The following is a 13,051-nucleotide window of genomic DNA, read 5'->3' on the forward strand; positions in this document are numbered from 1 at the left end:
TAGAAGGCATTTCAAAAGGAATATATCCAAATCTGAGCACCTGATCACCCTGGTAATACTGTTCCTCCTATAATCCTCCCCAACTCAGTAAATGGCAAAATCCATCACCAAAAAACCTACAAACAATAAATGCCAGAGAGGGTGTGGAGAAAAGGAAGCCTCTTGCACTGTTGGTGGGAATGTAAATTGATACAGCCACTATGGAGAACAGTATGTAGGATCCTTAAGAAACTAAAAATAGAACCACCACACGACCCAGCAATCCCACTACTGGGCATATACCCTGACAAAACCATAATTCAAAGAGTCATGTACCACAATGTTCATTGCAGCTCTATTTACAATACCAGGACATGGAAGCAACCTAAGTGTCTACCCACAGATGAATGGATAAAGAAGATGTGGCACATATATACAATGGAATATTACTCAGCCATAAAAAGAAACAAAACTCAGTTATTTCTAGTGAGGTGGATGGACCTAGAGTCTGTCATACAGAGTGAAGTAAGTCAGAAGGAGAAAAATAAATACTGTATGCTAACACATATATATGGAATCTAAAACAAAAATTGTTCTGATGAATCTAGGGGCAGGACAGGAATAAAGATGCAGAGGTAGAGAATGGATTTGAGGACACAGGGAGAGGGAAGGGTAAGCTGGCACAAAGTGAGAGAGTGGCATGGACATATACACACTACCAAATGTAAAACAGACAGCTAGTGGGAAGCAGCTGCATAGCACAGGGAGATCAGCTCGGTGTTTTGTGACCACATAGAGGGGTGGGATAGGGAGGGTGGGAGGGAGACGCAAGAGGGAGGGGATAAGGGGATGTATGTATATGTATAGCTGATTCACTTTGTTATACAGCAGAAACTAACACACCATTGTAAAGCAATTATACTCCAATAAAGATGTTAAAAATATACAAACAAATGGCAAAATGCACACTGCTGTTTGCTTACAATAAAAATTCTCACATCATCATCAATTCCTCTACTTTTTTTATTTTTTAATTTAATTTTATTTTTTTAAACAGCAGCTTCTTATTAGTCATCAATTTTATACACATCAGTGTATACATGTAAATCCCAATCGCCCAATTCATCACACCACCACCCCCACCACCCTGCCGCTTTCCGACCATGGTGCCCATACGTTTGCTCTCTACATCTGTGTCTCAATTTCAGCCCTGCAAACCGGTTCATCTGTACCATTTTTCTAGGTTCCACATATATGCATTAATATACGGTATTTGTTTTTCTCTTTCTGACTTACTTCACTCTGTATGACAGTCTCTAGATCCATCCACATATCAACAAATTACCCAATCTTGTTTCTTTATGGCTGAGTAATATTCCATTGTATATATATACCACAACTTCCTTATCCATTCATCTGTCGATGGGCATTTAGGTGGCTTCCATGACCTGGCTATTGTAAATAGTGCTGCAGTGAACATTGGGGTGCACGTGTCTTTTTGAATTATGGTTTTCTCTGGGTATATGCCCAGTAGTGGGATTGCTGGATCATATGATAATTCTATTTTTAGTTTTTAAAGGAACCTCCATTCTGTTCTCCATAGTGGCTGTATCAATTTACATTCCACCAACAGTGCAAGAGGGCTCCCTTTTCTCCACACCCTCTCCAGCATTTGTTGTTTTTGATTTTCTGACGATGCCCATTCTAACTGGTGTGAGGTGATACCTCACTGTAGTTTTGATTTGCATTTCTCTAATAATTAGTGATGTTGAGCAGCTTTTCATGGGCTTCTTGGCCATCTCTATCTCTTCTTTGGAGAAATGTCTATTTAGGTCTTCTGCCCATTTTTGGATTGGGTTGTTTGTTTTTTTTAATATTGAGCTGCATGAGCTGTTTATACATTTTGGAGATTAATCCTTTGTCCCTTAATTCGTCTGCAAATATTTCCTCCCCTTCTGAGGGTTGTCTTTTCGTATTGTTTATGGTTTCCTTTGCTGTGCTAAAGCTTTGAAGTTTCATTAGGTCCCATTTGTTGATTTTTGCTTTTATTTCCATTACTCTAGGAGGTGGATCAAAAAAGATCTTGCTGGGATTTATGTCAAAGAGTCTTCTTCCTATGTTTTCCTCTAAGAGTTTTATAGTACCTGGTTCTTAACATTTAGGTCTCTAATCCATTTTGATTTATTTTTGTTTATGGTGTTAGGGAGTGTTCTAATTTCATTCTTTTATATGTAGCTGTCCAGTTTTCCCAGAACCACTTATTGAAGAGACTGTCTTTTCTCCACTGTATATCCTTGCCTCCTTTGTCATAGATTAGTTGACCATAGGTGCGTGAGTTTATCTCTGGGCTTTCTATCTTGTTCCACTGATCTATGTTTCTGTTTTTCTGCCAGTACTATATTGTCTTGATTACTGTAGCTTTGTAGTATACTCTGAAGTCAGGAAGTCTGATTCCTACAGCTCTGTTTTCTTCCCTCAAGACTGCTTTGGCTATTCGGGGTCTTTTGTGTTTCCATACAAATTTTAATATTTTTTTCTAGTTCCGTAAAACATGCCATTGGTAATTTGATAGGGATTGCACTGAATCTTTACATTGCTTTGGGTAGTATACTCATTTTCACAATATTGATTCTTCCAATCCAAGAACATGGTATATCTCTCCATCTGTTGGTATCATTTTTAATTTTTTTCATCAGTATCTTATAGTTTTCTGCATACAGGTCTTTTGTCTCCCTAGGTAGGTTTATTCCTAGGTATTTTATTCTTTTTGTTGCAATGGTAAATGGGAGTGTTTCCTTAATTTCTCTTTCAGATTTTTCATCATTAGTGTATAGGAATGCAAGAGATTGCTGTGCATTAATTTTGTATCCTGAGACTTTACCAAATTCATTGATTAGATATAGTAGTTTTCTAGTGGCATTTTTAGGATTCTCCATGTATAGTACCATGTCATCTGCAAACAGTGACAGTTTTACTTCTTCTTTTCCAATTTGTATTCCTTTTATTTCTTTTCCTTCTCTGATTGCCGTAGCTAGGACTTCCAAAACTACGTTGAATAATAGTGGTGAGAGTGGACATCCTTGTCTTGCTCCTGATCTTAGAGGATATTCTTTCAGTTTTTCTCCATTGAGAATGATGTTTGCTGTGGGTTTGTCGTATATGCCATTTCTTATGTTGAGGTAGGTTCCCTCTATGCCTGCTTTCTGGAGAGTTTTTATCATAAATGGGTGTTGAATTTTCTCAAAAGCTTTTCCTGCATCTATTTAGATGATTATGTTGTTTTTCTTCTTCAATTTGTTAATATGGGGTATCACATTGATTGATTTGCATATATTGAAGAATCCTTGCATCCCTGGTATAAACCCCACTAATCATGGTGAATGACCCTTTTAATGTGTTTTTTGGATTCTGTTTGCTTGTATCATTTTTGAGGATATTAGCATTTATTTTCATCAGTGATATTGGTCTATAATTTTCTTCATAGAATCCTTGTCTGGTTTTGGTAGCAGGGTGATAGTGGCCTCATAGAATGAGTTTGGGAGTGTTCTTTCCTCTGCAATTTTTTGGAAGAGTTAGAGAAGGAAGGGTGTTAGCTCTTCTCTAAATGTTTGATAGAATTCACCTGTGAAACCATCTGGTCCTAGACTTTTGTTTGTTGGAAGATTTTTAATCACAGTTTCAATTTCATTATTCGTGACTGGTCTGTTCATATTTTCTATTTCTTCCTGGTTCAGTCTTGGAAGGTTATACCTTTCTAAGAATTTGTCCATTCCTTCCAGGTTGTCCATTTTACTGGCTAGAGTTGCTTGTAGTAGTCTCTTAGGATGCTTTGTATTTCTGCGGCGTCTGTTGCAACTTCTCCTTTTTCACTACTAATTGTATTCATTTGAGTACTCTCCCTCTTTTTTTGATGAGTCTAACTAATGATTTATCAATTTCGTTGATCTTCTCAAAGAACCAGCTTTTAGTTTTATTGATCTTTGCAATTGTTTTCCTTGTTTCTATTTCATTTATTTCTGCTCTGATCTTTATGATTTCTTTCCTTCTGCTACCTTTGGGTTTTGTTTCCTCTTCTTTCTCGAGTTCCTTTAGGTGTAAGGTTAGATTGTGTATTTGAGATTTTTCTTGTTTCTTGAGGTAGGCTTGTATAGCTATAAACTTCCCTCTTAGAACTGCTTTTGCTGCATCCCATAGGTTTTGGATCGTCGTGTTTTCATTGTCATTTGTCTCTAGGTATTTTTTGATTTCCTCTTTGATTTCTTCAGTGATCTCTTGCTTATTTAGTAACATATTGTTTAGCCTCGATATGTTTGTGTTTTTTACGTTTTTTCCTGTGTAATTCATTTCTAATCTCAGAGCGCTGTGGTCAGAAAAGATGCTTGATATGATTTCAATTTTCTTAAATTTACTGAGGCTTGATTTGTGACCCAACATGTGATCTCTCCTGGAGAATGTTCCATGAGCACTTGAGAAGAAAGTGTAATCTGCTGTTTTGAATGGAATGTCCTATAACTATCAGTTAAATCTATCTGGACTATTGTGTCATTTAAAGCTTCTGTTCCCTTATTTATTCTCATTTTTGATGATCTGTCCATTGGTGTAACTGAGGTGTTAAAGTCCTCCACTATTACTGTGTTACTGTCGATTTCCACATTTATAGCTGTTAGCAGTTGCCTTATGTATTGAGGTGCTCCTATGTTGGGTGCATATATATTTATAATTGTTATATCTTCTTCTTGGATTGATCCTTTGATCATTATGCAGTGTCCTTCCTTGTCTCTTGTAATGTTCTTTATTTTAAAGCCTATTTTATCTGATATGAGTATTGCTTCTCCAGCTTTCTTTTGATTTCCATTTGCATGGAATATCTTTTTCCATCCCCTCACTTTCAGTCTGTATGTGTACCTAGGTCAGAGGTGGGTCTCTTGTAGACAGCATATATATGGGTCTTGTTTCTGTATCCATTCAGCAAGCCTGTGCCTTTTGGTTGGAGCATTTAATCCATTCACGTTTAAGGTAGTTATCGATATGTATATTCCTATTTTCTTAATTGTTTTGGGTTTGTTTTTGTAGGTCCTTTTCTTCTCTTGTGTTTCCCACTTAGAGAAGTTCCTTTAGCATTTGTTGTAGAGCTGGTTTGGTAGTGCTGAATTCTCTTAGCTTTTGCTTGTCTGTAAAGCTTTTGATTTCTCCATCGAATCTGAATGGGATCCTTGCTGGGTAGAGTAATCTTGGTTGTCGGTTCTTCCCTTTCATCATTTTAAGTATATCATGCCAGTCCCTTCTGGCTTGTAGAGTTTCTGCTGATAAATCAGCTGTTAACCTAATGGGAGTTCCCTTGTATGTTGTCATTTTCCCCTTGCTGCTTTCAATAATTTTTCTTTGTCTTTAATTTTTGCCTATTTGATTACTATGTGTCTTGGTGTGTTTCTCCTTGGGTTTATCCTGTATGGGACTCTCTGTGCTTCTTGGAGTTGGGTGGCTATTTCCTTTCCCATGTTAGGGAAGTTTTTGACTACAGTCTCTTCAAATATTTTCTTGGGTCCTTTCTCTCCCTCTTCTCCTTCTGGGACCCCTATAATGCGAATGTTGTTGCGTTTAATGTTGTCCCAGAGGTCCCTTAGGCTGTCTTCATTTCTTCTCTTTTTTTTTTCTTCTTTATTCTGTTCCACAGCAGTGAATTCCACCATTCTCTCTTCCAGGTCACTTATCCGTTCTTCTGCCTCAGTTATTCTGCTATTGATTCCTAATGAAACTTTCATTTCAGTTATTGTACTGTTCATCTCTGTTTGTTTGTTATTTAATTCTTCTAGGTCTTTGTTAAACCTTTCTTGCATCTTCTTGATCTTTGTCTCCATTCTTTTTCTGAGGTCCTGGATCATCTTCACTATCATTATTCTGAATTCTTTTTCTGGAAGGTTGCCTATCTCCACTTCATTTAGTTGTTTTTCTGGGGTTTTATCTTTTTCCTTCATCTGGTACATAGCCCTCTGCCTTTTCATCTTGTCTATCTTTCTGTGAATGTGGTTTTTGTTCCACAGGCTGCAGGACTGTAGTTCTTCTTGCTTCTGTTGTCTGCCCTCTGGTGGATGAGGCTATCTAAGAGGCTTATGCAAGTTTCCTGATGGGAGGGACTGGTGATGGGTAGAGCTGACTGTTGCTCTGGTGGGCAGAGGTCAGTAAAACTTTAATCCGCTTGACTGCTGATGGGTAGGACTGGGTTCCCTCCCTGTTGGTTGTTTGGCCTGAGGCAACCCAACACTGGAGCCTACCTGGGCCTTTGGTGGGGCTAATGGTGGACTCTGGGAGGGTCACACCAAGGAGTACTTCCCAGAACTTCTGCTGCCAATGTCCTTGTCCCCACAGTGAGCCACAGACAGCCCCTGCCTCTGCAGGAGACCCTCCAACACTAGCAGGTAGGTCTGGTTCAGTCTCCCCTCAGGTCACTGCTCCTTTCACTGGGTCCCGATGCACACACTACTTTGTATGTGCCCTCCAAGAGTGGAGTTTCTGTTTCCCCCAGTCCTGTCGAAGTCCTGCAATCAAATCCCACTAGCCTTCAAAGTCTGATTCTCTAGGAATTCCTCCTCCCATTGCCAGACCCTCAGGTTGGTAAGCCTGACGTAGGGCTCGCAACCTTCAGTCCAGTGGGTGGACTTCTTTGGTATAAGTGTTTTCCAGTCTGTGAGTCACCCACCCAGCAGTTATGGGATTTGATTTTACTGTGATTGCGCCCCTCCTACCTTCTCATTGTGTCTTCTCCTTTGTCTTTGGATGTGGGGTATCTTTTTAGGTGAGTTCCAGTGTCTTCCCATCGATGATTATCCAGCATCTAGTTGTGATTCTGGTGTTCTCCGATTCCTCTACTTCTTTTGTGTGCTATATCCAGTAAGTCAACAAAACCCATCAGATCTGCCTTCAAGATACTTGCAGAAGATGACCACTTATATTCACCAGAATGACCACTTGATAAAGCCACCATAATTTTTGTCTTACTGCAAAAGCCTCTAAGCTGATTTCCCTGCTTAACTATTCTGAAGCCAGATTCTGGTCGGTATAAGTCAAAATCTCATTTGTGCATGCAGAATCCTACAATGCCTTCCCAAGTCACTCAGAGTAACAGCCAAAGTCCTTACCGTGACCTGGAAGACTGCACAGTCTGACCCCCCAGCACAGTTCTGACTTCACCCTCTAGTACTTTCCCTAGGTTTCTCTTTGTTTTAGACTCACTGACATTTTTTGACGTTCCTCAAATATGCCAGGTAAGCTTCGTGTTACTTCAGGGTCCTTGCAATTGCTCTTTCCTTTCTTGAGATGTTTTTCTACCAAAAAATCTATGTGTTTTATTTCTGAACCTCCTTCAGGCCTTTCTTTACTCAAATACCACCTCCTTGGAGGCCTTTCCTGGCCACTAATCTAAAATTGCAGCCTCCTCTCCAACTGTCTCTTGCCCTAATTTCTCACTTTGTTTTTCTCCTTAGAACTTACAGCCATCTAACATAATACATATTAAATTATATATGTTTATTGCCTTCATTTATCCCACAAGAATATAAAGGTATGGAATTTTGTAAGCATTGTTTACTGCTGTATCTTCAGCCTTGAAAAACATTCATAGCCCATAGTAGGGGCTCAACAAATATCTGTTGAATCAATGAAATCTGTCACAGTCTAGAATTTTTTAAATGGTTGGGAACTTCACTCAGCCTTCGTGTCAGAGCCACTTTTCTTTTTTTTCTTTTTTTCCCCTAAAACCATGAAATGGTGCTACCATCCTCCTTACTGCATCAGGACATTACAAGTAAAAAGTTTAATCTGCTTCTTGCACTGGCAGCTCATGAGCTCAGATTTACTGATCTCTGATGGCATTTATGTACCCACTGTTTATTTATTTTGGAATTATTTTATTATCAGCTTTGCATGGTTATAAACCATTGCCAGGATCGAAAGCCCTCAGAGGACTGTTATTACTCATCTTCACGATGCTCCCTGACCTGACCTTCAGAAATAACTGCAGCTCCTTTCAGAAGCTGGAGATAATAAAATCTTCCTTACTTGCTCTGGGCCGAAGAGATTACTACCCAGCACCAACAACAAGCTGCAACTCTCAAGAATCATCACGCCTGCCCACGATGCACCACAAGATATACACCCTTCCTCACATTAGAAAGGCCATTGGAATCACCCAGTGGTGTGTTTAAAGGCTTTGTTCATGTGTAGGTCTTTCTCTTCCCACAACAAACAAAAAACAAATAAGAAAACAAAAAACAATTTCTGCCTTCATTCTTAAAAAGGAAGAAAATTCTTTAAATTATGGGAAGAAAATTATTCTATAGAAAGTTTCAAAAATAGAACAAGTTGCCTATAATCACACCATTCCAAGACAACCAACTTCTTCAATTTTGTGTATCACTTTTCTGTCTTTTTTCATATAAATAATTTATAGTAGTAAGTTTAGTGTACATGCAATTGTGTATCTTTTTGAAAATAAATATTACAATCATCATTTATTAGGTGGTTAACAAAAATTTAATGAGCACAAACTATGAGCCATGTACTCTTCTGGACATGTGGCTTATGTAACCAAGAATTACAGCCTGTCTTCCAGGGGCTCTAAATCAGCATTTTTCAATAGCAACATAATGTAAGCAACATATATAAGCTCAAATTTTCCAAGAAATGGGTAAAATTGGTTTTACTGACATATTTTAACCCAGCATATCTCAAATATTATCATTTCAACATATAAATGATATAAAATTGTTAATAATGTTTATAATTATTAGTAATTATTATAACTGTTATTAAAGTATGTTACTCTTTTTCCAAACCAAGTCTTCAAAATCGGATGTCTATTTCACTCCTGTATCGTATCTCAGTTTGGATGAGCCCCATGTCGAATGCTTAAAGGCTAGCAGCAACCATACTGGACAGGGCACTCTTCCATGTTTCTCGTTGTTTTCTTCACAGTTATCATCTTTCATGTTTTCCTAACAAGCCATTGGATTTATTGTGTCCTTCTCTTCTTAATGAACCTTTATCTCCATTTTTTTCACAATTAAAAATGATACAGCAATGAATTTATTTTTCCATATTTTGAATTAGTATTTAGACTACTCTCACAGATATGAATGATTGAGGCAAAAGGTTCAAACATGGTAACAGTTTTGTTACACATTTCTGAGTTGCTCTGAAAAAAAACAGAGTGATTTTACCTGCCCCCAGCCATGTGTGTGAGCCAGCTTCACTGAGAATACCCTACCCCCACCTTGCATTTCCACCTCCTTCCCGATGTCCTTCCAGGCTTCTTGGGCTTTAGCTTTCCAGAGTTGTCTTCTGTTATTTTGTTTGCCTTTTTTTATTTGGTTTCTTTGGTTCTGCTCGCTTTCCTTGATTTAGGGTAGACATTGGTTTTGCTGTTGCTGTTGTTTTTATATTAGAAAATAAAGTCCCAATTCTAATTCCTCTCACTACTAACAGAATTTCTCCTCAATATGGGGCCAACCCCTACCCAGCAAGGAAATGCAGATTAAAGCAGGATGGAATTTTCAGTCACCTTTAACCCTTTTCTTTCTTATTCTCACTCCTAAAAGGAAAATATCTTCTAGAATGGTAATATACCTCATAGTTATGCTATGAAAAACAAAAAATTAATTAGGAAGAGATATATTTGCTGGTTTATCTGTTTTATGAGTCTAAATAATATGAAAACCCAGAGTTAATCGGGTCTGCCCATTTTGAATGCAAAAGGCAGCAGCCGGATGAAGAAGGGATCCAAAGGAAGAAGAAGAGAAAACAATGGAAGGGGAGGTAGAATTCTGCACATTCAACCCTGAAGGAAAGGACAGCTGAGGTCAGCGTTAAAGAAATATTTATGATCTGTTATAGATTTTAAGAAACAAGACAAGCCTAAGCTTGTGTTATTTCTGGTTACAGACTGGGTCTGTCTGTGCACGTTTCTTGTCATTGTGGGTCAAAATAATAGGGTCACATGTATTTTTCCCTAATTAAATAATACAAACATATTCCATCGGTATTTTGTTTGCATTTTTAAGACAACAAAAATGAAATATTTTCTATAACTTTGTTTCTGGTTGGAACATACATATTTTTTACCTTTTATCTTGAAATAATTTTAGACCTACAGAAATGTTGCAAAGGGAGTACAGAGAATTCCCATATACACTGCACTCAGCTTACCCAATGTTCACATTTCACATAACCATGGTAAATTTATTTAACATCAGTATAATACTACTAACTAAACTACAGTTTTTACTTGGATTTCACCAGTTCTTCTACTAGTGTCCTTTTATTTGTTCTAGGATCTTATCTAGGACATCACAACACATTTAGGGATCATGTCTCCAATCTGTGACAGTTTCTCATTCTTTCCTTGTCTTTCATGACCTTGACATTTCCAAAGTGCATTCAGGTCAGGCATTCTGTAGAATGTCCCTCAATTTGTGTTTTCTAATATTTTCTCATGGTAAGACAGGTCATGGGTTTGGAGGAAAAATACTAGAGAGGGGAAGTGTTAGTCTCATTGCATCATATCAAAGGTACCTGATTTCATCATGATTTATTACTGATGATCTTGCATTTTCATTTAATGTGTCCTTGGTTTAATTTACCCATGGTCTTTCTTCACAGCTACTGATATCTCAAAAATTATAGAAGAGTGAAGAGTGACATTTGAATACAAATAATGATTTTAAGGACATATGAAAAGTTACATTCTGAATTTTATTGTCTTCGAATATGACACCATAAGAGACTTCATTTTCCAATGAAGGTAGCACCATTTTATTTTTCCACTTTTATATGTTTATTTTTTATTTTTAAAATAATTTTTGCAAGAATAGTACAAATAACCTTTTTACTGAACTATTCAAGGGTAACTTGATTACCTAATGCTCCATTACCCCTGAACACAAATAAGGATATTCTCCTACTTAACCACAATACAACCATCAAACATAAATTAACATTGCTACATTTACTACCATCTAATCCACAGACTCCAATACAGTACCCTATCGTCCTAATCATGTCCTTTCTAGAAAAAAAGATCCATGCAGATAAACAAAGCACATTTAGGTGCCCCATCTCTCTAATCATCTTCAATTTGAGGTAGTCCTTCAGTGTTCCCTTGACTTTTAAGTTCTTGACACTTGAAAATTATAGGCCAGTTGATTTGTGGAATGTCCCTTAGTTCAAGTTTATCAGAAGTTTCCTCATGATTAGATTCAGGGCAAGAACACTACAGATGTGATGCTGGATTCTTCTCATTGCATCTTAACATGTGGCATGTGATGTTGCTGTGTTGTATTACTGGTCACGTTAACTTTGATCTTTTGACTCAGGTTTTGTCTGCCAGGTTTCTCCATTGTAAAGCTGCTGTTTTTCCCCTGTGAGTAAAAAGTATGTGTGGAGAGGTCCTTCGGGTCTGTGAATATCCAGTTCCTCATCAAACTTTTACCCATTAGTTTTAGCCTCCATTGACATTTCTTGATCAAATTATCACTATGCTAGTTGTCAAGTGATGATTTTCTAACACCATCATTTTTTCTACACTTATTAATTGGCATTCTACTGCAAAAAAAAAGCTTTTTCTTCCCCTCATTTATTATTCTCTTATTTAGTTATCAGTATGGCCTCAAAAACATTTATTTTATTCAATTGGTTATAATCTATCACTATCATTTGTTTTATTTTGTGGCTCAAATTGTCCCAGCCTTGGCCAGTGGAGCCCTATCAAGGTGGTTTTCATTATCTTTTGATGTGTTGCTATCATTCTTTAAACACTTCTTTGCTTTCTGGTACAACAAAATATTCCAAGATCGCCTTATACTTTCCCTGCCCACACCCTGAAATCAGTCACTTCTCTAGAGAGTTCTGGTTCCTTGTAGTGGAGAAAGGAATTTACAAGCTATGATCTGGGAAATGGGTGTGCTCATTATTATTAGGGTGTCACTGTAACCAGGGCTTCTCAGTGGACAGAGCCTCACATACACATTCACAGCTATATTTATTTCTATCATTAGTTATATACATTGAAAAGTGTGAGTTCACATAGATACCACCAATTACAATCCAATCTTATGGGGTTCATTTCCATTTTCTCCCTTTCCAAATTTCTAACTCCTCTCTCTGACAGAGAGCAACTGACTTTCATTGTACTTAAAACATATTCATTGATGTTGCCGATGGGATCCTAGCTGCTGAGACCCGTGGCAACAATTTTCCAGGTGGTCCTTCCTGTATGCTGCATCACAAGTGTGACGCACAACATTAACCATGAGGCTGACAGGATCTTGGTGCTCTGGCCTGGTCAGACCTGAGCCTCTGATGTGAGAGAGCCGAGTTCAGGACATGGGACAACCAGAGACCTCCCAGCCCCACGTAATATCAATTGGCAAGAGCTCTCTCAGAGATCACCTTCAAAATGCTAAGACCCAACTCTACCCAATGGCCAGCAAGCTCCAGTGCTGGACCCCCCACGCCAAACAAGTACCAAGACAGGAACAGAGCCGCACCCATTAGCAGCGAGGATGCCTAAAATCATAAGGTCACAGACACGCCAAAACACACCACCGGATGTGGTCCTGCCCACCAGAAAGACAAGACCCAGCCTGAACCACCAAAACACAGGCAATAGTCCCCTCCACCAGGAAGCCTATACAACCCACTGACTGGAGGCAGACACCAAAAACAATGGGAACTACAAAGCTGCAGCCTGTGAAGAGAAGACCCCAAACACAGTAAGCTTAGCAAAATGAGAAATATGCAGCAGATGAAGGAGCCACGTAAAAACACACCACACCAAACAAATGAAGAGGAAATAGGCAGTCCACCTGAAAAAGAATTCAGAGTAATGATAGTAAAGATGATCCAAAATCTTGGAAACAGAATGCAGAAAATACAAGAAACGTTTAACAACGACATAGAAGAACTAAACAGCAAACAAAAAATAATGAACAACTCAATAAATGAAATTTAAAATTCTCTAAAAGGAATCAATTAGCAGAATAACAGAGTCAGAAGAATGGATAAGTGAACTGGAAGATAA

This window comes from Leucopleurus acutus (assembly GCF_964270905.1).
Source record: "Leucopleurus acutus genome assembly, chromosome: 10".
NCBI classification, from domain to species: domain Eukaryota; kingdom Metazoa; phylum Chordata; class Mammalia; order Artiodactyla; family Delphinidae; genus Leucopleurus; species Leucopleurus acutus.